Consider the following 27,272-nt stretch of genomic DNA (forward strand, 5'->3'; position numbering starts at 1 on the left):
CTTCTGCACACCTTAGGTTTCAGTTGCTCTGCCAGGTAGTACTGAGAATCTGCCACTTGACTGAAGGCAGGCTTGATAAAGGCAGTGTTCATGATGATTAAATGGCTCAAATGGACTTTGAAAAGGAGAAATGTGTCTAGCTAAAGACTGGAGTATTTGATCCCTTGCTGATTGAGTTAGCAGGGTTTGGGGCTTTGTATCTGTGGAAAGGTGGAGCTTTGTGTGACTCTGCAAGGAGGCTGAGTTAGGGGATCAGTAACCTGTCTGCCTGGCCACTGCCAACCCCAGCAACAGGCAGGCAGACAGATGGAAGCTTTCTAGAGCCTGGTCTCTGCATCTTTCTATGTCTGTGTTTCAGGAAGCTGATCCACAGAGAACTGCTCTTCCAGAATGGTCTGTGGAGCACTGCTTGATTTCATGGCCTTTAAACACTCTGCTTTGTTTCTAGCTCCTAACCAAGAGCTAATCCCTCCTAGAATAGTTTCTTCATATCATTTTTCAGGACAATCGGTTACCGAAGCTCCAATTACAAATGCCAGGGAAAGTTCCTCTCAGTTGTGAGTGTCAGCAAAATGGCTTCTTTTATTAAGGTGGCTCGCATTGTGGAGGAAGGCTAAATGGCAAAATACAAACCCTGCCAGAAACACCTCCGCAGTGAGGTGTTGGCAATACCTGTGTCACGATTAAGCAAGTGGAGCACCCTACTGATTACTAAAACAGGTTCTTCACAGACCTGTCTGAAACAGTGAGGATTTTTGAGGGGGAGAGGGCAAGTGGGGAAGGGGTCAGTGGCTGAACAGATAAAAGGTGAAAAAGGGGGGAAAAATCTCCCAATAATTAAGTTTTAGTTAATGCCATGCAGGAGCTGTCAGCTTTGTGATAAAATAAGGTGACTGAAAAATGTTTGAGATCAACTGATGCTGAAGTGTTTCATGGGGCTCTTGGGTCTGGAAAAGCATTCTGCCCAATTCATAAAATCTGCTTGAAAAAGCTTTTTTTTTTTTTTTTTTTTTTTTTTAAGTGACAAAATGAGCAATTCTGGAAACAGTGAAAGGAAATGTGTGTGGTTTTGGTTGTTAGTGTTTCTCAGGCAGTAGGTGTTACCATCAGCCACCCTGTGGCGGTGGCTGTGGCTGTTCAGCTGTGGCTGCTCAGTTCCTTCGCTGGCCTGTAGCTCATGGCAAGTGCCCTCTCTCCCATAGCCCTCCAGCAGGGAGGGTTGCTGCTTCTCCTCTCTACCTTTCAGGTCCTCCACAACTCATTGCTGCTCCCTTGTCTTCTGCCAACGTCAGCTTTGCTCATGTTGTTATGATCTTTTATGTGGCCCCTTCTGTAAAAAAAGCACCTTGCCTTATTATTCATAAGGGAAACATTTTCTCTTCCTTCATCTTCTTCGCTTCCTCTATGACTTCTACCTATGGCTAGCCAACAGCGATGACTAGTTAATATCTTCAAGAATTGCAGTTATTTATTTTCTTGATGAGGGGGAAAGGAGGCTGAAGAAGAAATGTCAGATGTTTTGAATCATTTCATTGTGCACAAAGGTAGCTTGTATCTTCTTCCAGTCACACCTTTCCTGCCTTACTTTTCTTGTTTCACAACTCTTCCTTGTTCTCTCTGATTGCAACTCAGGCTATGAGCTCTTTCTGACAGTGCAGCTTCCTGCGTGTATGGGTGATGCCTTGCAGGGGGACCACGATTTGAAGTAGGGTACAGAAAATCCATAAGATAAAATGTAATGGTACTGGGCTGCTTACGTTAATTTAGCACACAGTCTCACAAAATTCGGCCTCTTACCATTACTTCCATTTTAATAGTAGAAATGTTAGCAGTTAGGAATTGCCAAATACGTGTTAGCTAAAGGAGTTACCTTCTGATAATCCTATGCACACATTAATGACAAGCATAAAAATATCACGATCGTGCATATTACATTTCCAGTAAAACAGGAACTCAGATGTATATACTAACAGAAAAAACTGTTGGTTCAACGCGTTTCACAAAGAAAGCCTTTAAGGCAAAACCAAAATCAAACACACTGGAGCGTGTTATATATTTCTACAGATACAAAAAATCATAAACTACTGCCATATTCACAGTGGGATATTTGGGATTTTGCTGACTGAATGAAATAACTATTCTGAAGAAAAGGTGAAAAGAGTTAGACTTTTAGGGTAGATTTAGCCAGGTTTCAGACAGGTAGCACAGGGATCACCAGTCAGGAGGTTTTAGGAGCTGCCTGCCAAAGTCTTTGTGTGGCTGAGATAATAAGACATACATGGCATACGTTGAAGAGTCAAAGGGAAGACGGTGGGAAGTTGGAAGGAAGAACTCAGGGAGAGGTTCAGAAATGAGAGGCATCAGTGGCCCCTCTTGATCCCATGGCTCCTCCGCAGGCATTTAGTATTAATTCTGTATTAGCATCTGGTATTCAGGTGGTTAGAGTGAGTGTGGCATTTACCTATTCTACCTTAGCTAAGGCAAGATTGATTGAAATAAGGCACATGTAGACATTTTGTATTGTTTGAATGATCATTTATATTATCTTCCAAACAAATATAATCTAGTTCATGAGGTCAGTGATGTTCACTAGAAAACTTTTTTTGTAGTGACTTAACTTTTCATTCTATTAATTCACTTCATATTTCCCTGTTGAACTTTTATGTTTCTCTGCTTTGTGCTTGAATCCATCTAGCCTGGAAATGCAAAACACTTTACAGTCTGTAACAAAGTATACAAGACACCTGCAGCACAAGTCAGTAAGGGGTTTTTTGTGGCGTTACAGATGATAAAATTAGTGTACTTTTCCAAGGTCTGAGGATGTTTGTGGCAAAGCCTAGAAAAAAAAATCTAAATCTTGTATCTGTGCTGCAGGTATATTTTGTTAAGGAGGTGGAAAGCCTGTTGCAGAAGTCCTGAAGTTGGCTTTCCTTGGTCAAAACCAGAACATCAAATGAAATCTTTTTGCTTCTTATTGTGTATAATGAAACCGAAAGGTAACCACAAAACATAAATGTTGTACTTAGTCACAAGTCTGAAGAGTACCCAGTAGAGTGCACTGACTTTTGCTACGATTTTGTGAAATGATCAGTCTAATCCTTAAAGGTTTTAGCTGAGTTAAGTCTTCTGCTTAACTGAATTTCTTAGGGAAATAGAGCTCATGTGGATTACACTATTTGTCTGCTGGTACACTTGACAACTTTTTGAACCATTGATGTAAAAAGGCAGGCAGTGCTCTGCTGTTGTACATTTTCTGGTAGCATCCAGTCAGAAAACTAGCATCAAATATGAGGCTTACTAATCAGCATGCATGTGGGTCAATGCAAGACACAACTTGTGTTGCCCTTGGTCCAGGGGCACATTGTAAGCAATATCAGGGAGCTGGGGGTTATTGTTTTAGTAGCGTTAAGGCACACAAATGCTTAAAAACCAGGCTTCATTAGCTTTGCCGCTCACCTATTTCTTCACGTACAAGTTTGGAGCATAAAATCTACGTAATTAATAAATCTTCATTCCTGAGGAAAACCATAGTTTACAATACCTTCTGAATGAAGAAAATAATTTTCTCATTGACTTTTTTCCAGCAACGTGCCTGGAAACACTTGTACAACAATCAAACCCTTCATTATTTTAAATTCATCAGCATTTTGTAATCTTCCCATAGAATTTTCAATTGAAAAAATAAAATTGTTTGGCAATTGATGGTACAGAGACAGCAGAGACCTTGGTCATCAGTTTGGGGACACTCTAGCATGAGGGAATCTTAAACCTTGGTACAATGCCAGTAACACGCTTTGGGGGGTCTGGACAGGGTGATGGATGGGCCTCTTGGCCCATAATAGTATCCAAACTCAAAACATCATGGTATGTGGAGTGTTGCATATTTGGGTTATTAAATGACAAAAGATTTATTGTGCACTTGTTGCCAGTTGAAGGAAGCTAAAGTAACTTCAGTGTTTCCTGGACAGACAATCAAAGAGCTAAAGCTGATTCTCGGAATTTTTCCTTCACCATCGCTATCCTCATTCATGCCATACTCTGCTGTGTTTAGTGGAAATTAACTGCAGCAGAACATCCATCTAATTTCCTATAAAACATTAATTTTATTTATTCTTCCTACACGTTTTTCAGTTCCCTCCTCTCCCTCCTAATCCCATTGACAACAGAAGAAATGACACAAAAGATCAACTGTTGGCTTTATGTAAAATATTGCATCAAAATAGTGAGTCACCAGAAAAAGATTTCCCACAGTCAACACACACACATATATCCACTCAGGTCACAGACAAAAATGTTATCAATAAGGACAAAGGAAGTTGTTATTTTAGTTTTTAAACAGTCTTGATTCATGCTTCCTGTCATTTTGCTTGGGGGGAGAGAAACGACTATTGCTAAAAAACCAGTTAAACAGAACTGCCAGAAAGTCTTCAAATCCTTAAACCATTATGATCAGGAATAAACCATAGTGGAAATAAGTTATCTTATCCTGTTGTCCAAATTCTGTTTCCATGGACAGAGTTTAGGTGCTACATATCACATGATCTGATAATTTTTTTAATGCAAGGACAAGAAGCCATTATTGTAAACCCTGTTTCTGTGGCATATTCTGATGATCACCATATTTCGAAAGGATCTCAGGTGGAACTCCTTGGTTCTTTCCAAGCTGTGCTGGATAATTTTTCTGAGGTTTGCTCAATAGGAAGCAGTATATTTGTTTCAGTTTTGACAGCCCAGAGAGGCGCTTTCTGCTGCTTTCACCGCTGAAGCCTGTGGCAGCTTGCTCCCTGGGACACCCAGAGACCGGTGAGACGTTTGTGATCACCAAGAGGGATGCTGGAGATGCTGCATGTCTGGATTCCACCACTGAGTTTGCTCTCTGTGAGGCTACTGGGAAATGCTGTTTGTCATCTTTTTGGTTATGTTGCTCAAAAAGCCATGAAGTTATACAAAACTAACAGCTTATTTTGAGAGCTGGTTTTAGAAATGAAAAAAATCAATTAGCAAAATTGAAATAGCTTTTCCTTTTTTGTATGTTTTTCATGCAATGTTAGAAATATTCTGTAAATGTGTTTGATTTTTCTTCCCTTTCACTTGCTGCTTTGTCAGTATAGCAAATGTACTCTATGTATGAACCAAAAGCAGGGAGAGAGACAGGAGAGTGTTATGCTCAGTCTTTTCATGCTGTTAATTTCATATGCAAGTGAGTCAAACTGTTTCCCTGCCTTTGGCCCCTGTTCCTCCTTAAACTTCATGTTCTCTCATACCTCCTTGGCAGACTTCAAGATCCTGGAAGTTTCTTCCCATCTGCCTCCTGCAAGTGGGAGCTGACCTAACTTTGGTCATCTGGGAAGTAAGAGAGATGTCAGGACTTTTTCCATGCAAGTAGGCCAGTTGTTTCTACTCTTGTCTAAAGCTTCTTTTTCTTCTTCCACAATGCAGCATTTCCACTCCCTGTGACTTGGGAAATTGCCTTTTCCCCAGATTTGTAAATTGCAATCATGTAGACAGTTATCCTAAGGATAATGTAAGGAGCAATTCAGTTATTTACTCCTAGGCAGAGTTCACTGGGCACGTTTCCTTCACCTTGAATTCATATACCCTGGCCACAGAAAGATAGAACTCATGGAATCTATACAGGTTCAGAATTCACACTTCAAAGTTTGTTTATGTCATACAATGTAAAGTGATTCTCTGTAGGAACAAATTTATTGATAAATTTTGCCCCTGACTAGTTTGTTTTGTCATATCCCAGGAAATGCACATGTATGTATAAAATAAAAAGTTGGAGGTTTTACCTAAATCTGTTTAAATTTCTTCCTGACAAGTATTGGGTAGTTAAGTGGAGCCAGTGGATTTTCACAGATGAAGTCAGGCTTAACAAAAAGATGAGTTCAGTTGTCATTTCTTCAATGACCACAGATAATAGTGAAGCAGAAAACACTGTTTGCTTGGATTTTAGCAGTGTTTGGGAAAGCAAAGGTTTTGGTATGCCTCTTGCCCTTCTGCCCCTGCTCAGTCTCATAAAACTCATGTTTCTTTTCCTAGAGATTCTCTCTGCCCAAATGGGTATACCTAGTTTTATAAGAGACTTTTAAAAAATTACTAGGTTAAAAGCATGTATTTTTAATAAACTTAACTGGCACTTGAATGTAACACACAAAAGTAAACAACATGAAGTTAAAAATCCCCAAATTATTTCAGCGCAACGGAATAAATCCTTACGTCACTTGCAGCAAGCAAGCAATCTGCTTGATTTTGAGCTTCCACTATGCTAATTTTGGGATTGTTGAATTTAACAACTGCTTGCTAGGTGGTGCGTGCTAAATATGTCCTTTCAAGCAGATTATTGTAATTGCTGTCTTCTCTGCTCTGAGCAGAAGAGGGGAAAAAAGTTTTATTGCTACCCTAACAAGGGACCCGAATGTGGAGCAATCCTGAATTTTGTTACTACAGCTGTGATATGATAAGAAGACTGCCAGCAAACAGTTACATGCATTTTAATATGTTGTTTCTTCTCATCTGGGAAGTGGTATTGTGTCCTTGTTGGATGGTGCCATTGCAAAGGTGGCCAGCCTAAAACAGCAGGGAGAAGATAGGCTTGCTCAAACAGCCCTGCTGTGGCACGCTGAGAGGCTGACATCCTTAAAAGCTCTATTAGTTGAGATTATCTAACCACATAATTAAATTCCATGGGGAGACAAGTGAATCTGGACAAACCTTTTCACATCTAATCTCACCATAAATGGGTGAGATGTAAACTAGGATAGAGAAAGGAGAATATAAAGATGAGGGGAACGGCGTGGGGAACCCTCCCTGGAAGTCGAGTGAGGAGAGGGGTGCAGGGAGAGAGGGACAAGTTCTTAGTTTTCCTATATGGGTGTGTTTCAGTTCCAGCATTTCCCTGCATAACCAGTCCACTGGAGTAACCCGTCTCGACTTGGAAACCATTTCTCATCCTAAATTAATCAAAGGGTAAGACTGTGTCATACCTAAATACTAAAGAAAAGGTATGAATCAAAGGTATGCTTTAGCTCCATACCTTGGTCCTGCCTGTCAGAGGTCTGTGGAAGTCCTGTTGTTGGCTTTTATAGCCATAAAATTAGGTGCCTCAATTCTGTCTCATCTCTGACCTGCCCATCCCCGACTCCAGAAGGAATAGTTAAAAGAACAAGGTCTGGGCTGAAATGTATTATTAAACCCCCCCCCATTCTAGCTGTCTTTTAAGCCTGTAGATGGAGCCTCACCAGGCTAAGGCAAAGCCATCACCTAGGAGACTGGCTTGGGTTGGAAGGAATAAAGCTGTCTCTTAATATTACCAAAAAAGGGCAGTTAAGAGCTTGAGGCAGGACAGAAAAAGCAGTAGAAATGGAGAAGTGAAAACAGCATGCACATTTTTTTCTCATGACAAGGACAGGTTGGTGACCTCCTCTGTTACAGAGGAAGCTTCCTGTGTTGGCTGCCAGGATGGTTTTGTCCTCTCAGTTTTTAAACTGATGGTGATTCTGATGTCTGGAATCACTGCAATTCTAGGTACATTACCAAAACACTTGGTTAAAAGTCAACAGATTGTGTCACTTTGGGCACACAGTCAAAAGGAAAAAAAAAAAAATCTGTGCATAATTGAAAGTCTGTGCCATGCTCTGAAGCTAGCTGTGAGCACAGTTAATAGAAAATAAATTCATTTAACCAGGCCTTAAGTTTTCCCCATGCAATCTTTATATACTCTTGTTAAAAATGTGTGCTTCCTTTTGGCGAGAGCAGGAGAGGAGGACAACTTCAGTGTCTCCTTTTTCATGTGTATGCAATATGGTCCCCTCGATACTTTGTAAATTACTCGTTTCACAGCTAGAAATTCTCAGGTGTTACCTGACCTTCAGAAGAACTGAGCAACTCCACATCTGTATGTGTTACACATGAACATGAGAGCGAGGCAAGCTGTCTGGTTTTATTTTATATTTTTTCCAGCAGTTTATGAGGGGGTGCTGGTTTGGGGGAAGCTATGTGTGCTACCCAGCGGGGGAACTGGACCTGCTTGCACAGGGTGGCCTCTGAGCCCGAGAGGTGCCCTGCATCCCCTGCTGCCGTGTCACTAGAAGTAGTGCCGGTGTCACGTCGTTGATGTTCCAGCCCTTCTTGCCATCCAGAGGGTTTGTGTCTGTGCTCGCTGTGTGTGTGGGGAGGGATGTGACTGCTTGGTGAACGGATGACCGACACGTCTCATGTCACAGGAGAAGGTCAAGGGGAAGGGTGACAGTAACCTGGCTCTTCCCTGCGTCTGAGCGCAAAGAGGTGGCTGAGGATGGACCCTAGGCTGAGGATGTGGCGCTGGCTGCCCCTGGGCTGGATGTTTGTCGTTCAGTGGCAATTCATCAGCGTTTTACTTATGGCAGACTCATATAAACTCAGCTTGTTTTCTTTTTGCAGGCTGGTTCTTCACACACTTAGTGAACAGGCAGGAGTTAGCAGAAGTTAAAAACTGATGTAGAGCTGTTGCAGAGCTGTTCAGTTGCTGGTGGCAAAATGCCTGCTCCTGGTAGCATTACCAATAGAGCTCTGCCACCAGCAGGGTTTCCTGTGGGGGCAAATAAACTTTCTCTTAATGCTTCTAGGTCCCAAGAAGACAAGTTGCACTGGAACTCCAGTAATGTGCTGTCAAAGCCATCAGCCTTGATCTTTAAGCTGAGATTTCTAAGCATCCCAAACCCAGCTACCCCACTGGGGTAGCAGGCTGTCTTCTCACTGTTTTCTGGTGAGGCTGTATGTTTTTTTCCTCTAGCAGTGTTCTGTATGGATGAAATACCAAAAGCTGGTTTCCAGTATGTCAGGAAGTACTTCAAAGTATAAACACAGGAAAAAATATCTATGGAGATGAAATACAGAGCTTTATGGAAGCCATATGATCATGTTTTGTTTGGAGATGGTCTGCTGTGCCAACAAATTTTAATGAATATTGCATTTTGCCTTGTTCATAGAGCAGGATGAGTGTAAGTCACCTACCACTTTTCCTTGTGTCTGAGACAAATCTACGCACTTTGAGATCATAATGATTATAAATGTTCAGTAGACACTGTGCCACCCCACTCACTTTTTTCCTGTAAAATAAAAAGCTCTTTAGATTTGTACCTACTATTCTTTCAAAATAATTTAACTTGATTTATTTCACTCCGATGCAAAACACCTTATAATAAAGTTTTACTATGTTTTAGCTAAAGGGAATAATGAAGATTTCAAGCCTGATTTGTCAGCAAGTGACTTGCATACCAAGTCAGAATTGTAGAACAATAGGGTTATTTAAACAGGAAAAGATGTGATCCTGATTTTCTTGTAGCTATTCCGAGTAAAGCTTGTCTGCATGCAAAGTAGTACATAGCTCTATATTTTTTGCACTTACATCTGATTTCTAGTGTTGTGTGATTATATAAATCACACATATATTGAACAGAGATTCCTTTTTTAAAATATTAGGTTTATGAAGGTACCACAAATGACTTTTGATGGTGTAGTCCCCCTTTAAAATAGTTCCCATTGAAGAAAACTATTCTTAGCCCATGACATCAGGGGCGTCATACTTGCCACTTCAGATAATATATGTATACTCACTGTACAAAAACCCTTCCTGTTTTGTTTTCAGCATTGGTTATGTTACACATACACATTAGTATCTATTTTTGTTGTGAAACTGTCTCTCTTGCATATACAAATACTTCTTTCTTTTTTTTTTTTTTGCATAGGAAAATGGATACTTTGCATGTACAGTAAGTAAAGGGGATGAAGACATTTTTCTTACTTAGCTCTGGTTTTAGAAAGCCTGTTACAAAACCTGTTTTTATTTTGCAACTATGGATAGCAATTATTTTTCAGGATGTTTGTGATTTATTAGTTGAAAACTGTGAATCTGGGTAATGAAAATTTCTTTTCTTTCTTCACAAGCTAATCCTAGTTCTTTCTGTAGAATTATAATGAAACTGTTTGTTAGTTATACACTAACTTAGTGTTTTCATTTGCTGTTAATGGTATTCTGTTTGTGGGATGTGAGAGATCTTTTCAGTGGTCATGCTGTTACCTTTTTACCCACCTACGTCATAAATTAATTAGTAATTTGAGTTAATGCCAGAGTGGCTTAGTCACTTTGTATTTCAAGTAGCTGCAAGGATGACACAGCAATGTTAGTAATTAGCTATGCCAAGCTTTATTCTTATTCTGGCTAGTAGCTCAACTAAAAATTCATGGTGGTGTTGCATTTTGGCATGTATCATCACAGAGGTTCAGCCATTCCCCCAGCCCTAGAGTTATAAAAGCGTCAGTTAAGAGTGTCCAAAAAATTAATTGGACCCTCTCAGTTTTGTGCTTTATATCACTGTTATCGAAGAAGAAAGCAAATGGGGAGGGCTTAGCTTGTGCCTTGAATGGCATTGCGTGACATTCTGAACTTGTATTTTTTATTTATTTGTTGGCTTAAAAAGGAAATCAATCAATCTGGGTTAAGAGATTCAGGGATTTGAGCTGGGTAGCAATTTTAGCATGACTCATAACACTTCACAGAATTAGCTTGCCAAGAAGGTGTGCTTCTGTGAAAGTATGAAGTACCTGGGCTCAAGGTATAGCTGGAAGAGAAATCATTTCGACAGAAGAGCTCATAACAGTCCAGCTCATGCCTTTTGGTGATGGCAATGGAAAGAATCATTGGTATTGATCATCTCAAGTCCTTATAGCCTGTGCTCTTGCACAGTGCCACGTCACCTTCAGCTTCTCTTTGCTGTGGAGATCCTGGATAAGCACAGAAGTAGGGGCAGATACAGAAGTGAAGACAGAAGCAGGGGAATAGCCAGCTGTCCACAGAGCATCATTAAGTGATTGTCCTGCATGTAAATCCAGGGACCACAGTTTGGGATTTGATACTCTAGAATTGGAGTGCTTGGAATGAGTACATCTTAACATTTTCCAGAAAATTAAGTGTCTTGAGAAACATTCATGATGTTTCTCAGCAATTTTGTGATGTTTAAGGGAAATTAATTTTGCTGTAAGCAGTTTTGCACATTTGTGCAGTCACATTATAACTTTCATGCATAGAGATACATAATAGGAAACCAGATAAAAGCATCACGTGATGTTTGCAGCTGAAGTTTCCAGAATTTATCTGCATTTTAATGGCCTAATCTAGTTTTCTTAATTCAAAAGAACAGCCCCCCTAGATACAAGCTGGCCTCATCATTTATCTGAAGGAAAGATGATTAGCCTTTATTTGCAGTTGTTTCTCTTGACTGGTGGAGGCTACTGCAGTGAAGCTTGTTATTGTTTTATTGTGCCAGCAAGGAGTAAGTACCAAACCAGATGCTACTTTTGCTGCTTTGCTGCTGGCAGCTACCCTGCTCCACTTCTGGACCTATTGCCTTGCCATTTTCCCTACACCTGCATGAATGACTTGATTTCCTTCATCCTTCCTCTCTCACCACTCTCCTCCTTGAGATCATTGTCCTTTTGCTGTTCAAGTGCTGTGGTGCTGATCACAGGAGCTGAGAGCAAGAAGATTTTTCTTGCTGCGCTTCATCTGTGGCCTAACAAGTACCTGGGTGATGGAGGCAGAGTAGCAAAGGTAGCAGCTGTAGGAAGAAAATATAGGAGCTGGAACAGAGGGAGGGAGAAGAGAGGGGACGTAGTGGAAAGACAGTGATAGAGACTTAAACTATTTCATACTAGAACAGAAGGTGGAGGATAAAAATGTAACCACTGAAGCAGACTCCTTTTCTCATCATGAAGTTTGACACAGAATTCCACATTTTCGCTACTGCTCTGCAGCCTAAAAAATAGCTCAGAGCCCCACGTGTTTCTTGAGTACTGTCTAGGATTGGTCACTGCTGAGGATAAAAGTCTGCTACTGCTGGGAATTGCTCTACCAACTCAAGTGGCAATGTCTGTGACATGGCTCTAGGTTGCCTAATCTTATTGTAATCCTATTGAGGAGTACTGCAGGGATCAATGTGATTCCACGTGTTGGAACGCCTATATTTTTTCTGCTTATTTCCCTCCCTCCCCAGATAGAAAATTATATGTAACACCCAATGTCAAATAGATTGATAAAGTTTGTACTTATTCCAAGGGGAAAAGACTATGTGATGATAATTCAAGCAAAGCTGTAATGCATAGGTGCAAAGAGGCTGAATTAAGGTTGCACGAGCTCTCTGCCTTTTCCTTAAATTATTCTGGTGCCATATAATTGTCTGAAAATAACTAAAAGCTCAGCTGTGAGCTTCTGTGCAGCCCGGAAGAAATGCTTATACATCCGTCTTCACAGAAAAGTACTGAAGGCAAAATGCCAGCAATAATTGCATGAAGTACAAAGTAAACTTATTTCATCATAAAGAGAAAATTATAGATCAGCATCTATACTTTTTCTCCCTCTGTTTTCCTGCACCCCCTGCACTCAGATACATCTGTACTTCTTATCTGTGGGTGTGGTACATTTCCTAACAGCAGGAAAAGTTCTTGAGGGTTTGGTGTCATGTGGCACAATAATACCTTCTCCTGCTTCTTGGCTGGTGTGAATCACACCCGTAGGTTTGGAGTATGCAACTGCACAATTTCCAGCCCCTCTTGCACACAAGCCCAGCTTAAAGAGTCAAAATTTAGTATTGGCACCGTCATCATTAAGCACTCGGATTTGAAATGACACTGATACTTTACTTGTGCATTTAGAATTTTTGCTCCCTTGCCCTCCAACGTGAAGAAATCACTTTGCTTTTAAATGACATTTTTCACATGTGGAGGTAAACAGAAGCCAGCAAGGTTTCAGACATCATCTGCCGGGAGGGCAGCTGCTACACAAACTGCTATCCCAAAACAGGTTAAATGGTAATTGGGAGGAGTGTCACATCTAATGCCTTGTCTCTTTCAGTTTTATCTTGTCAGGGCTCAGATGGGAGTTGTGATTAAAAGCAGCACAGATATCCAGATAAGAACGTAGGGTATGCATTGGCTGGAAGCTGACAGGATTTAAGTAATCACCTGCAGTTGAATTGAGACTCGGATGGGAAGTAGGAAGTGCTGTACTCAAGCTTCCTGTATAAGTAAATGCAGCTTTCCCACAGCTACTGCATACAAGCTGTGACGTGCTTTTAAGATATAATGGCAGCATGCTCTTAATAGCAGGGAGGGGATGATTTATCAGAGTGGCAAAGGGGCTGGGAGACAAGTCCTGCTGCAGTCCTAAAAAGTGTACAGCTGTCAGATATCCGGAGAGGAGGAAGGGCGTGCGAGAGCAATCTGCCTCCGCTGCTGGTTGCGAGCTTTAGAGGTTTGTGACATCGTGGTTCTTGGGAATGCTGGAGTCTGAGTGCAGCTACTGAAAAGTCACACAGCTGGCAGTGAATGCTGCTTTCCTTTCAAGGTATGTTGGAATACAGCTTTCTGTCTGTTTTTTCCCTTAAAAGCAAAGGATACCCTGAAAACAACAGAAAGCCAGCATTTGCTTCTGATGGAAGAAAGTAGAAAAGGCTTAGTTAAAAAAAAGGTAAGAACTAGAATGATTAGAGATCTAAAATAAATGTTATTTGTGGTTTGGCTAAAATCAAACTGTGTGGTGCTTAGAGCTGAGGCAAACGGAAATCTTGGAGTCCCGACTGTTAAAGGCACAGAAAATTAATTAGACATCAAGTACTTCCCAAAAGGGTGAAATTACTCTTCTCAGTGTAACTTTTAAAGAAATATCTGTGTGAAGTGTTTGAAAATGCTGCAGTATTAGGACATATCTGTATGGAAAGCAGTTGCTAAGATGGCATACTGTCAGTCAATGTATCTGTTTTAGTTTAAATACAAGAACTCTGTTCATACTGAAAACACATCTGATTAAGCTGGAGGGAGCCCGAGTTTAAAATGCAAAGATTTCCTCCTGGTTTAAAGGCATTTCTTCTGCCACAGTCTTGTACAGCTGGTATCAGGAAGGAAGAATATGCTGATCTGTATTGTAAGTGTTAATGTACACTTCTAATCTGTTCAGGGTTTAGGGTTATGTGGTTTATGTAAGCACATACTAAATATACAATACATTTGTTTTCTAGTTTGCATTTTTAAATTTTTTTACACTAAGAACAGAAAATTGCTTTTACTGATATGTTTGCACTGCTTTCTCAGCATAAGGCTTTATCAGTACAAAGCTGCTTCAGTAATGAAGATGTTTCAGTCTGACTTACTATAATGCTCTGTATTTTCTGTAATACAAAGGCACGCTGCTTCCTAAATGTATACAGCAATATCAAATGCCTTCCTTCAGAGAGCACTGTAAGTAGTAAAATATTTAGGATAACTATAGTTAAGGAAGCATTGCCGGGTGACTTCCCATCCTCTTGGTAAATAGACACTGAATGCTTTTAAGAAGTAAATTTTAGCAGAGATACAGGCCGTGACTGAAATGTCCCCATGCAGCTTTCCAACGAACTGTGAGCAGGCACAGCAACACGATATGTTTGGCTACCCTCAGTCTGAAGGGCAAGTGGTCTCGGTTAAGGGCAAGCACTGGGTTTGGGATGCCAATATTTCTGGAAACAGAAGTTTCAAAATCCTGTCCTTAAATATTTTCCGAAACAAATACATTGACCTGATTCTTGTCCTGTTTAGGACTCGTCTGTGTCTGAATGTGAGTGGGTGTATGGGTTGTTGTCATAGCATGAAAGTGGCTGAAACCCTTCCCTCGGTGAACATAAGTTGGAAAAAATACAGCACATTGATAAGGGGATGGCTGCTGTTATACTCCTGAAAGTAATGCTTTAGATTATGGATTGAGAGGAGTGTGTTTGCAGAGCGTCTAAAGCTGTGGTAAAGTGGGAGGTATTCCTTCAAAATAAACTGGAGCTATTCTGGAGCCAAGCCAGTATGATGAGAATCAGACTTCTTTTCTCCCATGCACCTTACTGTCCAATGGGGTTATTTAACACGAAGTGCTGTCTGCTTATACAAGGACATAGAAACCTTCATACACTTCATGTAGGAATAGCATTTGGCAACCTGGTATAGTTTCTGTTCCCCATGCTGAACTGTAGCCCGCGTGCTCCTTGCTGATAGTCACAGTCTTCTTTCCCACAGATGGTGACATTTTGGTGATTTTGTTTGTGTGGTGGTATACTTTGGAGCAAAAGTTAATAATATAAATAGCAAACAATATGGAGTTGTTTCTCTCTAGCTAGGTTCTTGGATTACACTATATTCTCTAAATGCTTCATAAGTTTTGTAGAAATAAATAAACAGTGTTCAAGTGGTTATCTGGCCTTTCCCTTCTGGTGGAGAAGGAAAGTATGTACTTGTCCTTATTATCATCCTAAGTTTAAAATGTGACTGTGAGAAGAAGCAGCAAGTCACTTTACAGGAAAATAAGCAGCGCTAATACTTAACCCCAGTTCATTAGTATGCCTCTGATAATATCTATGGTATGAGTCTGAGCCCTGTGCCTGCAATCCACCTTGTCCAGACCTTTCAGTGACTTTCAGTGGTGAGACCCAGTGGAGTGTATTGCTTTGATGTGTAGCTCAAAAAACTGCTATAGACTTGCTGTCCCTCTTCTTTGAGTGGGGAGTTTTCTTGAATGTGTCTGAAACTACACAGTGCCTATAGATTGTATGTATCAGATCCATAAATATCTCCTGGGCTAGTAGTACCATGACATCTGAGACCATAATTATAGCTCTGGGCCCATGGATGTCACAAGCACATGTGAACAAAATACTGTGGCAGGCTGCTAGTGTCGCTGTGAACTGAGTCCATCGGACCTCCTTGTACATACCAAAGCAGACATTGCCTTCAGCTTCATGAGGCTGAAAATGGTTCTGGATCTGTCCTCTTCCCCTGTGTGCTCGCCAGGAGGTAGGTGCAGTTCCCTCCCCTCCCTCTGGCTTCCCATGCCAAAGCCCAGCTCTGTCTAATGCACTTCACAAATTCTCTTCATTACCCAACAGCCAGGAATAACCTTACATTCATTCCATCTCAAAATTAATCTTCTTTTTGTTTGTTAAGGTGAATATTGAACAAAACAAAAAAGAACAGGTCCAGAGGGAAAGACAGCAAAGATACTAAGCTCAGCTTCTAGCATTTTGTATTTTTGCTGAAGCACAGCTGAGCTCCAGTGCTAGACTATGAGCCTTCTCACTTGACAGAGAGAAGTACAGGTCTGTGGGCCATCGTACACTGCAAATTTACCCAGTCTTGGACAAATATTTACAGAGATGCTTGTGCCAAATAACTTTGTGCTGATCAGTAAGAAAATAGTGTTCGGTAATTTTTCTCTGTGTCTCTTGTAAATGGTTTCAACTCAGTGGGAACTGAGTGGGCATTACATTCATAAAGTAGATCATTGCTAGCAGATACTAAAACACTCATAAAAAAAAAAGATAGCATCTCAAATTACAAAGGACCTCATCCTTCACTTCCTGCTGAAGTGGGACTTTTCCAACTCCTAGTCTTCCAGGGAGGAGCAGAGGTGCTGAGTGGAAATTTCTAGGCTTGAGAGCACAACTAGGTTAACGGCATTGCAAACACACTTTCAGATAAAAAATGTAGCTATATAAAACACATTTTCTTGATGCAGTTTCCTGGATCTCTTTGTATGTGTTGATACTTGCACACAATGACACGTTCCCCGTTTCTGGTTCCTCTTATTCTATTTTAATAAAGAAAAAATATTATGGGTTGCCCAAGACCTGGGTGGTTTTTCACGGTATTTCTAGGGGAATCTGCTCAGCCTCCAAGGGAAAATCCATAATCCGTAATTAGAAATGCCATCAGCTTACTTGATTCTTTGAACGTCCTTGGTGCCTGCAAGTACAGTTTTGGCTTCAGTGGAGTTTGAGCTGCTCGACTACAGGATCTACAGGCATCCTTGTGGCTCGTGTTTCCAAGCAGGTCAGTATCTCTGGAGTCCCAAAGCCAGCCAGGACTGGCCACAGCGATTTGGGCCATGTGAATCTGGCTCCTGCTGGAGAACTGTTAACCTCTCTGAAGTAAGGCAGTCTCAGACGTGCTGTAGTGAAGGGACTGTTTGTATAAATTGTGTTTATATAAAACCTCTCATTATATAATGAGAAATTCTGTACCTGTCTGACAGACTTCAAAGACCATAAATAAGGGCAATTGGGTGAGTCAGGGTGGGACGATTGTGTGGCTCCAGAATTGGGACTTGATAAGGTGTATTTTTTGATGTTGGTCTGGAGCTGTTAGCAGTGAAGATGGTGAAGTCAAGACGTGCTGTTCGTGAAAGCTATAGCCAGCATATTACTGTGGTAAAGTCCAGCTTGTGAATGTGAGTTCGTGCACACTAGAGCACATCCCCTGCATGGGGTTTCTTCCTGGGCACTGGAGCTTGTTGTAGACACAACCATTCTACCTGCTTTTTGTCTGAAGGAGAGACGAGAGATGCTGATTAGGAGACAGAGTACAAAATTACTTTTTACTAGAAGAAAAAAAATACCATTTTACTGTCATGATCATGTTTCTCCCTTTTAATTGAGAATGTCAGTATTTGTGTCTGTTGCAAGCTTTTCTGCCTTTCACTTTGCTGTAATAACGAGGAGAGGAGGGAAAGTATATGACATGAGTCATTACTCAAAGAGTGGACGCTGTCTGGGTGTCTAACAGAAGCTTTGATATTCATGTTTGGTTATACAAACTATTGTATCTTAAGACTGCCAGGGAGTAAATGTGCAGAAGTGAAAACTTCTATGTGCTTTATATGTTTGCAAAAAAGGAAAAAAAATTGCAACGAAAGAGCTGTATCTCTGTGTTCAGGGAATGAAATGGGTCCTTCAAGGCTACAGCTACTTATGCTTTTATGTACTATATGCTGCTGTGGCTTAGGGGTCAATTCCTTGCTCATGTATATATAGCTGCAAATCATTCAAAATTGCATGCTCTAAACCCTAAACCCTATGTACATAGAAGGAAAAACACATTTCATGACAGCTAGTATGTAGGCGAATCATTTGCATGCAAAGAAAATTCCAGGTTTAAGTAGAAGCTGTGACGTACAGGCTGACACTGGTTATGTCAGCAATAGATGGAAAAGTTCATGTGTTCTGCCTGTGCTTAATTTTGGAAGCATTGTGATGGGTGGAGGTGGGGAGATGATGAAGGAAAACAAGCTGGTCTTACCCCCTTCAAAAAAAGAAGGTTACAAAAATGTAGTCAGTGGGGAAAACAGGCTGATCCTGTGTGCTATTTACCATTGCACTCACTTGGAGCTTTTTCACAGCAGTGGACCCTCGGCTAACCACTGGTCTTGGAACCCTTCCCAACGGGGTTTTCCCATTATAGGGCTAAGATAACATCCACAGGGCCAGCAATAACTTGCTTGCTGAAGTTTTGCACAATGGAGAGGATGCAATCTTGCACCCACCTGACCTCTTCACAGTTGCACCGATGGGTTTGGTGCTGGGGAATCTCCATCACAGTCTCCGGGGAGGATTTGTGGGAAAGGCAGTCATGCCCTTTGCCTGGAGTGGAGTAAAAGCCACATATATGTATATATAATTTATCCAATACTACTTTAGGGACATGTATTTTTTGGATTGGTCAATGTTTTTATTGCAAATACCCAAGCAGTGTACATGGCTTGACCGGTTTCAACCCCCTTGTTGACTTAGCTTCCCACATTTTGAGAGGATGGGCCAACAAATGAAGGAAACATGTAGTTGTAGGGAAAGGAGTAGAGAAGGAGTCGACAATTCTTGCCATAGCTCCTTTTCCTAATTCCTTAACAATGAGGGCAAAATGCCTGTTTGAGGGGCATTACTTGTCATGGTCATAATTAAAAGACCAGCTAGCAGAAAGATATCTTTAGAAAGGTTTCTGTAAGATTGTCACCCTATAGTATAGTTAGTCTATGAGTTCCTTCAGTGCTGTGTTCTAGATGCTAATTTTTCTGAGTGTTTGGGAGGTGGGGCAGCTTCTTTCAGCTGCTCCTAGTTGCTTATCTTTGCACACATAAGCAGGTCCATTGGAGCCATTGGAAACACTCCCATTGGCAGGGCTTCGACTTCATGGCTAAGATCATGTAGAGACTAGCCAGTTGTTAATAGATACTAAGGCACATGAGGCTGAAATCTTGTATATTTACAGGTTGCTGTTCTCTGAAATTATTTCTGTAATGAAGGTTGAAATTTGGAACTGAAGGGAGGGAATGATGAATGCAAACCTCTAACTGCATTTGATGTACACTTCTGGTTCATTATATGTCTTGCAGTATCATCCGGATTTGTAAGTAGTTGCATCGAGCCCCTGAGAAACTGTGTTCCCTGTGCTTGACACTGTACAGGCAAAAATCTTCTGTCAGCGCTTAGAGCCTGAAACACAGAGACAGAAAGTGGATGCAGAAAGTCGGGTGGGAGAGGGCAGGGCAGCAATGAGATGATAACGTTGCATTGCATGACAGACAGTGTCATCAGCCGAGATGCTGCAAAGCTTTTTTACTCAAGTTTAAGAAAATGTCATATTTGTCTTACATAGTTAGTAAGATGCAGAACAAAATAGATCATGCTCTGTTTATTTATAAAAGTAGGAATATATAGGTGATTTAAAAATATGTAGCTGTTAGTGAAGAGCATAAGACTAATTGTAGTCAAAGCTATTATTGTTATTCCAGCATAGTTTGCAACTTTTGTTCAGTAGCGTGTACGTGAAGCCTGTCAGAGGTTAGAGACGCCCCATAGTCACGTCCTGATTGATGGGGTGGGCACCATGGGGCTCCTCCGTGCTGGGGCAGCAGGCAATGTTGAAAGAATCGCCTGCAGCAGGCCCCCTCCCAGGAGCCTTCTCCCCCCAAGGAGCCATCTCCCAGCATGCTGGGCTCATTGCGCTTCCCATGTGTGGGCTGGAAAAGAGGGAGAGCAAATGTGGATGTTGAGAGGACAAGCAGAGGGAAGCTCAGTTAGGGGATTGTTACTGGAGTTTACTTCTCTTTTTCACCTCCGCAGATCTGGCCAGAGCTGGGACTCGTTCAGTGCTCTGTCCTTTCCTCATCTCCGGTTGCAGCTGACTTTGGTAGGGCTTATTCAGGGACTGGCAGAGGAGTGGTTCAGGGATACACTCTGATTAGTTTAATAACCAGTTGTGAGAAGCAGTAGTAGTTATTTCAGTAAATGCATGTGTTCAGTTCCAAAACAACCTGCTCATGTCCGGATCCAAACCTCTGCTATTGCTTCTTAATGACTGTATTGTTTCTTGTCAAACTCCAGCATAGTCATTAGCTATTCATGTTGTTTTCTTAATGGAAAACACTTATATTGGTGATAGTGACTTCCCCAAGGTCTAATCTTCAGAGTTGACTCCCAGTCTTTGATGTACTGAATGTCATTGTAGCTAAGACTTGAAAGTTACCACTGGGTAGTGCGTCCCCCCCCTCGCTTTCTAAGTCATCAAGAGGTATTTGGATCAAGGGCAGTTTTCAATGTTTTGCCTGTTTTATCTTGGTTACCTTGCACAGCGTGTTTCTTCTATAATAATGGGCAGCATATTTGACTGTGAGATTAGATAGGGGCAAATTAGAACATTATACTTATTAGTTTTATTCACTGAGCAGTCACACAAAAATTGTTATAAAAGGAAAATGAACTTACTCTTTGATTCCTGTTGATGTAAATCTAAACTTGTGTGAAAGTACTTTTCAATGCTTGTAGTGAACAAAGACTGTAGGACCATAATCTTGCAGGTTTGCCATTTTCTTGGCCTGACAAAATGACAGAGATGTTAAAGGTGTCATCTTTTTGCAAGCACTGAAAAAAACATTTCTCAGATCATCCCTTCTAAAAATAAATACCTAAATATGTGTTAATTTTTTTCACTAGATGGTGTTCAGTAACTTTTTTTAGTATATGGTGTTTTTGCAGAATTCAGTGGAGGATCAATTTCATTGTTTCAGTCAGCTGAGTTCTTCTTTGGCTTCTGGCAAACTCTGCACTCTTCCCTTGGCCCTAAGAAGTTTCTTGCTGTCACTTTCGAGGCCTGGCTTTGTGTCACGTCTCCACTTGCCTTGACCTGCTTGCCTTGCAGTCAGGACACTCCTTGCTCCAAACACAGCATTGGCTGCTCTGAAAAAGGAGCCATGTCCAGCCGGAGGAGCCCAACAGCCCAGTTTCTTCTTAGAAGAAGAGTACATGCTATGAACAAACAGATCAAGTTGGTCCTTCTGTCAAATAACATTCCATTGCTTTCACTTTAACAATGCATGTTTACAAATATCTTCTAAAAATCCTTGATGTTAGAACAGGCCAATGTCACAAATATCTTCTGAACATGCCCTATCTAAACTGTACACATTCCAGCTCAAGGAGTTAACATATCCCAAGGTTTCGTTATCTGATTAACAAAAATAAACTTTTTTTTCTGTGTCAAAGGTGAATTATTACATCTGACTTCCTATTCCTGTTTCAGCTGAGACAGCTAGCCAAGTTATCAACCTGTTTGACCTCCCAAAAGCTCGATTCCTTTTTACTTAGTAAATGCTACAGTTATCAAAAGGTTTCGTGTGGACAGAGAGGAAGACCGATCATTTGCTTTTGTCATTAATGTCATGAAGAGTGTGTTTTTATTTAGTAGTGGTATATTACCTCTCGTCAACAGGAAGTTAAAAGTAAAGTGCACCAAACTAGTTTGGCTGGGAATTCCTTGTAGCTTAGCATTAACAGATGTTGTATAGTGTCATTAAGAATAGGGGATGTTATTTAGATAAGCTTTAGAGTCTAATCTTAGACCTGGTAACCAATACTTGGAATTCCACTTGGTATAATTTTGTTGTTTTGATGTGTTTTGGAAATATTTGGAAATTTTTGATGCCAAAATACACAAGTTCTGTTGTCTGGCTGCACTTTGCCTGTTTCACTGCATTTTGTGCTGATTAGCTTTCTTTAGCTCTGTGACTGCCAGGGTGAGCATAAAACTTTAGGGGAATCCTGCTAGGGACCAGATGTATCACCATAGCCTGCTGCCTGTGGCCGACACCATTACGCTGCTCAGGCAGAGTAAGTTTGACACATTTGGGTCCTCCCGAACTTGATGCCCACAGGCCTGCCCGGGACTCACATCCACTTGGTCCTGGTCCGGGAGCTATGGCTTTCCAGCCTGCCCGTGTTGACAGAGCTGTGTCCTGAACTTTGGTATGTCCTAGTTCAAGAACAGTTCCATGAGAAGTGAGTGAAGGTGGTGGCTTCTGCGATACGACGGTCTGACCTCATTCCATGTAGAAGGGCTTACTCCCTTTCTCATGGATTCAATTAATGCTGCCATTTTGTGGCTCCTGTCAGTACTGAAAAGAAACGAAGACCATGTTTTGATTATGCATTTCAGCTTAGTAACAGGCTCCATTATTTCTTTTTCAGTCTTCATGTTTTTATCTTTAAGTGATCAGAAAGTGCTTTTCCTAGTTGCCTGTCAGCTGGGAGTAGCAGCATTTATTTCACCATTAGCTGTTAGATTCCCTTTTCTTCGACTCCCCAGCTTTTTAGCAATGGGAGGGGGAAAAGCCCACATTTTTCCCCTTGCTTATTCTAAAGCAATATTGCAAGGAAACACATAAAGGATTCCCACAATTGCAGTCACATCTGTTTTGGAAAAAAAAAGTAGTTTGTTATATTCAATTAATATCCATGGTCTTCTTGCAAAGAAACTCCCCAAAGACATATTGATGTAGGGTTGCTAGAAGTTACTGTAAAGAACTGGTGTTTTAAAATCTCAAAGTTATTCATACCTCACAGTATTACAGTACAGTAGAGGTATTACCTGACAAGTGTACTCTCAAAGACTTGTGGAGACTGATTTACATGTGCCCTAATGGTGTTTTGATTTATTAGAATGATTTGAAATTATTTGGTGCATGTGAGATTTGGGAAGCTGTTCAATGTGTGTTTTAGGCATCCTAAATTGCTGGTATAAAAATGCCTGGCAGGAAGCTGGATGATATTCTTAATTAGTGCAGTCTGTCCCTTACGTTTTTTTTTGTGCAAGAGGCTTCCCACTCACTACATTCCTTTCAAAGTATTTGATATATTTATTTTTTGGTTGCTAGCATGATATGAAAATACTCCATACAGCCAGTGCTTCTTGAACAGCAGCTCAAGGGCTCTTTTTTTTTTTCCAGGCATTCCAATGAAAACAAGTGAGAGAAATTGCCTTCAGTGTGTTCTCATGTACCAGACAGCATGTTTACTTAGGCTGCTTGTTCTTTAAAGAAGTTTTCTTAAAATAAAAATTTTACCATGCAGAAAGCTGTCATAAAATATTATACATCTGACTTTTCTTAAGCCCTGCTCAAAGAGAACACATATTGTAATACTTCTATTCTCTCTAATACTTCGTCTTGGTGGTATATTATGGTAATCCAGAAATGGGTTTTCCTTGTACATGCATGTAATCAAGTGCTTGCTGTATTAAGTCAGAGATGTAAAACAGTAATTCTGAATATATTAAAAATGTATTTAAAATTAGACCTTCTATTTGCAGATCTGGTTGCTGGTTTTTGACACCACAATTTCAGGAAATCTAAGTAGTTGTTTAACTTGTTAATAATCTCATTGCAATAAAGCAAGATATTCAGGCTTTGATACTCAGGAGCCCTTAAACATATGATTAAATGTCCTCCTTGAAGATGAAGGCTTTCCTGAATTGGAGTTTTAATCATATGTTTTACAGCCTTAGTGAATCACTGCTTGATAAGTAATGCTGTATGGACTAGATAGGTAGCTCTGTGTAGGCAGTGCATATCAAAAGGAGGAGAAATTAATGCATTGTGGTTTAGTGGTCAGTCTATTAGACCACAGAAGTACTGGTGCACTTGATTCAGACTAATTCTCTGTGCAGAGCTGTTGAGTTTAAAAGAGCTGCCTTAGAAGTGAATTTTGAATAACATTGTCTTGAGAGAGTTGGGACAGCTAAGGACTTGTAACCAAAACTGGTGATGATGGGGTTTTGCTGAAATTGATAGAAATGTGGGTTTCTGACAGCTGTCTTCACGTGTCCTAATTTCATAGTTCAGTTTATATCTTCTATGATCTGACCCCCTTATCTTAATACCACTCTATTTTTTAAATCTTTTTATAATTATTCTTTTTTGCCAAGGGCCTGATTTTTAGCATTGGTTTTGAAGACTTGTATTTTTCAGGTAGTTTTCTTTTTCTATTTTATTTTGAAGGGGGGAACCTTAGTTACAGTAAACAACAGAATCCTGAGCTGAACAATGTCAAAACAGGTTTTTGTATGGCATTGAAGTAATTTCGTAATGGGTGGAGTACTTAAAAAATCTCTAGGGCATAAGAAACAATTACAGTGCTTGCAAATGTTTCTTCAAGGAAGTTCACTGAATACCTGGGACACTAAGTAGGAGCTTAGCACAGGTGCTGTGTGTTCGTTCTGACACTAAAATGTTTTTTGTAAACTGGGAAGTGCTATGTTACGTGTTAGACCCACACGTGACCTCTTTACGATGCCACCGTGTGTGTGCAAGTCCATGCCTGGGTGCTGGTTTATGGCAAGGCTGGGGGGTACTGGGGTCGAGGGGACTGTCAGGGCTCAGCCTGCCCCACAGAACGGGCTCAGGCACACGCCAGCCCGCGGGGAAAAACACATAAAGGACCCTTTTTATTCCGTGAATGTTTCCTGGAGCAACTTGTCTCATGTTTTTACATTTCTTGACTCCTTTAAACTCCAAATTGAGCTAAAAGCATACAGCTCTACTAACTTCAGCGGAATTGTTTGTAAACACAAGGCTGGAAGTAGCATCTCCAAGAACTTTGTTGTTGCTTTTGGATGCAGCATGTGAAAAATGAAAGGATGACTTACGGTGCTGAATATAATCCATTCATTCTCTTCCAGCTTCAGTGCAGAAGGCTTTCATGATTTTATGTGATGTTTCCAAGTGGTGAAAGTCACATTCAGATACATTTTTTTAACTAAGTACAGTGACTTGATTGCAGGCAAACAGACAATGTCCTTCTGATGTTCTAGCTCAGGAGACTGTCTGGCTTGTTTGCTCTATCACATATACAGAGTAACTTCTGTTCTTTGAGCCTGGTATTATTGGTTTGAGGCAGCTGGGCAGACTCAAGTGAGCCTTTGTGTGATTGTAACAAGGATGTTACCTTACAATGCATGCTCACAGGGAAAGTTTCGGCTCTAGGTTGCATCAATTTTTAACACCTTTATGGAGCTGTGGTGGCTTGACCTTGGCTGGCTGCCAGACACCCACCCAGTTGCGCTCTTGCTCCCACGTGAGGGAGTTAATAGTTTCCACTTCAGGACACTAATACCAAGATTTGCAAGGGGTACCTGTCTAGAAGCCAGCACAGCAGATATTTGCTGTTAGGAAGTCGTTTTCTAAGCCAGACAGCAGACACTGTGGTGTCAGGAGGCCCTGAAGGCAGACAAGTTCTGTACTCCTTCCTCCAGTGCTTTTGTTGTGTTTTTCATATTTCGCTCAAAACCTCCACTGCTTTTGTGTTAGTGTTTCTGCTCGTACTTATCCTTCCGACCCCCCAAGCCGTTCTCTTTCTGCGTTGAGCACACTCTAGTGTTTTCTCACTTATGGGTAGTATTGAGACATTTCAGTGCTACGTGAAAGCACAAAGCTTTGTCATCTCCCAGAGAAAAAGCAAAATTGTTTGCAGGCAGATGAATGAAATGGAAATGTTGACAGGTCTGAGCGCTCCGCAAACTCTGGTCCTGGTGACTGTGCAGTTTATGCCCTCCTAGGACTGACCCCATATAGCTCACTCACATTCATTTAGACTGTCTGGTCATGCCTTATCCTGTGGCATCAACACCATTAGTGTCAGAGCCAGGGAAGGATGAGTCTTCCCAACAGCTCTTCTTCCTTATAAGATGGGCAGCATACCACTTGAGGAAATGTGTCCCATTTCCTGGAAATTCTGTGCAATGTAAAAGGAGTATGATCTTTATTTGTGTGTGTGTGCGTGTGTGTGTGTGCATGTTCATGGCTGATAGAAGTGTGTAAAAACACTTGGATCTTTACAGTTCATGAGTGTTTATGCACGCTGGGGCCAGTTTGAGCCTTCCTCGTCACCCATTTGCACTGGTGCAGAACTTAGTTTATTATGTTCCTCCAGGTTAGAGTGTCCCTGAGATATGTTTATCCTTATTCCACAACATCTCATGGAGCCTTTGTTGCTGTTCAGTGGAGGTTTTTGTGAAGAGTTATGTGCTGTATTCCAGTTTCAGTGATACATTTCTTGCTTTATTTGGGATTCTATCCTAAGTGGGTCATTTGTGTTTGTGAGCATGAAAGGGAAGATCATAGTGCTTAGAAATGTATTTTTTATATACGAGGGTCTGTTTTTTTCAGGGACTTTCTATTTACTTTTATTTCAGGTGGCTCTTATTAATATAAGCAAATATGGAATGGTGTTTTCCTCTTCGTCCCCAACTCATTCTTCAGTGATTCCCTCTTCCCCTGCACAACACATATCTTAGGTGTTTTGTTTTCAACCTAAACTGTTGGCAACTCACTTGTAATTACAGTAGGAATTTTAAGCTGCTGTAAAGAGAGCTAATGGATATATAATTAACTAATGACAGTCTGTGGGACTAAGCCTAGCAAAGTGAAAGCCATAAAAATTCGGAGCAACTGAGGTGGAACTTCACAGCTTCTCTGCACTGTATGGAAATGTCAGTTCTGCCAGGGTAGTAAAGTTGGGGAGATGGTTTGAGAGCTTGGGAGAGGACAATATATCTTGAAATGTGGGGAAAGAACAGGAGAAGGAGTAGAGGGTAAGAGCAGGAGGAAGACACGTGTCCTTCTCTCCCCATCATTTCCACCATCTGATCTGATCATGGGAATGAACTTCCTCCGCAGGCCTGATTTCTCTTCGGAGCCCAGTTGCCACTGGATGGGGCTACCCCTTTCTGTAACCATTAACTCTTCCCCACTGCATGCTTCCCTTGGCAGCAGTAGAAGAAGTCACAATGCTGGCGAGCAGAAGCAGAGACCAGCTGGTTGGGTTGCTCTGGGAAAAGGCGCAGTCCGTGTAGGCCATGCATCCGCTCTCTCTTTGATGAACAGGTTTTCGGGTACTAAAAGGATGGCTGTGCCTGTGCCAGCCTGACCTGGAGGGCCACTTATGGACAAGCTGGACCCTTAGGGAGCACGGAGGGAGTGCTGCTGCTGGTAGCCGTGGTGCCTCCTCCAGGCAGCTGTCTCTGTGGTTCCCATCCTGTTCGCTTCGTTTGCTGAACCCCGCCGGGGTTAATGAGGCTGCAGTGAGATGAGCCAGCCTGGGCTGTGTGGGGGCTGG

The 27,272-nt window shown here is 41.3% G+C and overlaps 1 protein-coding gene across 4 annotated transcripts in view; it reads left to right on the plus strand.

Moving 5' to 3' along the window:
- Nucleotides 1-27,272, plus strand: part of RNF144B (ring finger protein 144B) — a 91,144-nt gene that overhangs the window by 27,839 nt on the left and 36,033 nt on the right. The window contains exons 1-2 of one of the 4 annotated variants that reach the window (XM_030041954.2): nucleotides 12,943-13,291; nucleotides 13,428-13,507. The exons of 2 other annotated variants lie outside the window; for them this stretch is intronic. The gene's annotated coding sequence lies outside the window, so the exon portion shown is untranslated. Of the gene's footprint in view, nucleotides 1-12,942; nucleotides 13,385-13,427; nucleotides 13,508-27,272 lie in introns of those variants that run through there. One more of the 4 variants, XM_030041953.2, reaches the window with a different exon arrangement.

Source organism: Aquila chrysaetos, chromosome 18 (assembly GCF_900496995.4).
Source record: "Aquila chrysaetos chrysaetos chromosome 18, bAquChr1.4, whole genome shotgun sequence".
In the NCBI taxonomy this organism is placed as follows: domain Eukaryota; kingdom Metazoa; phylum Chordata; class Aves; order Accipitriformes; family Accipitridae; genus Aquila; species Aquila chrysaetos.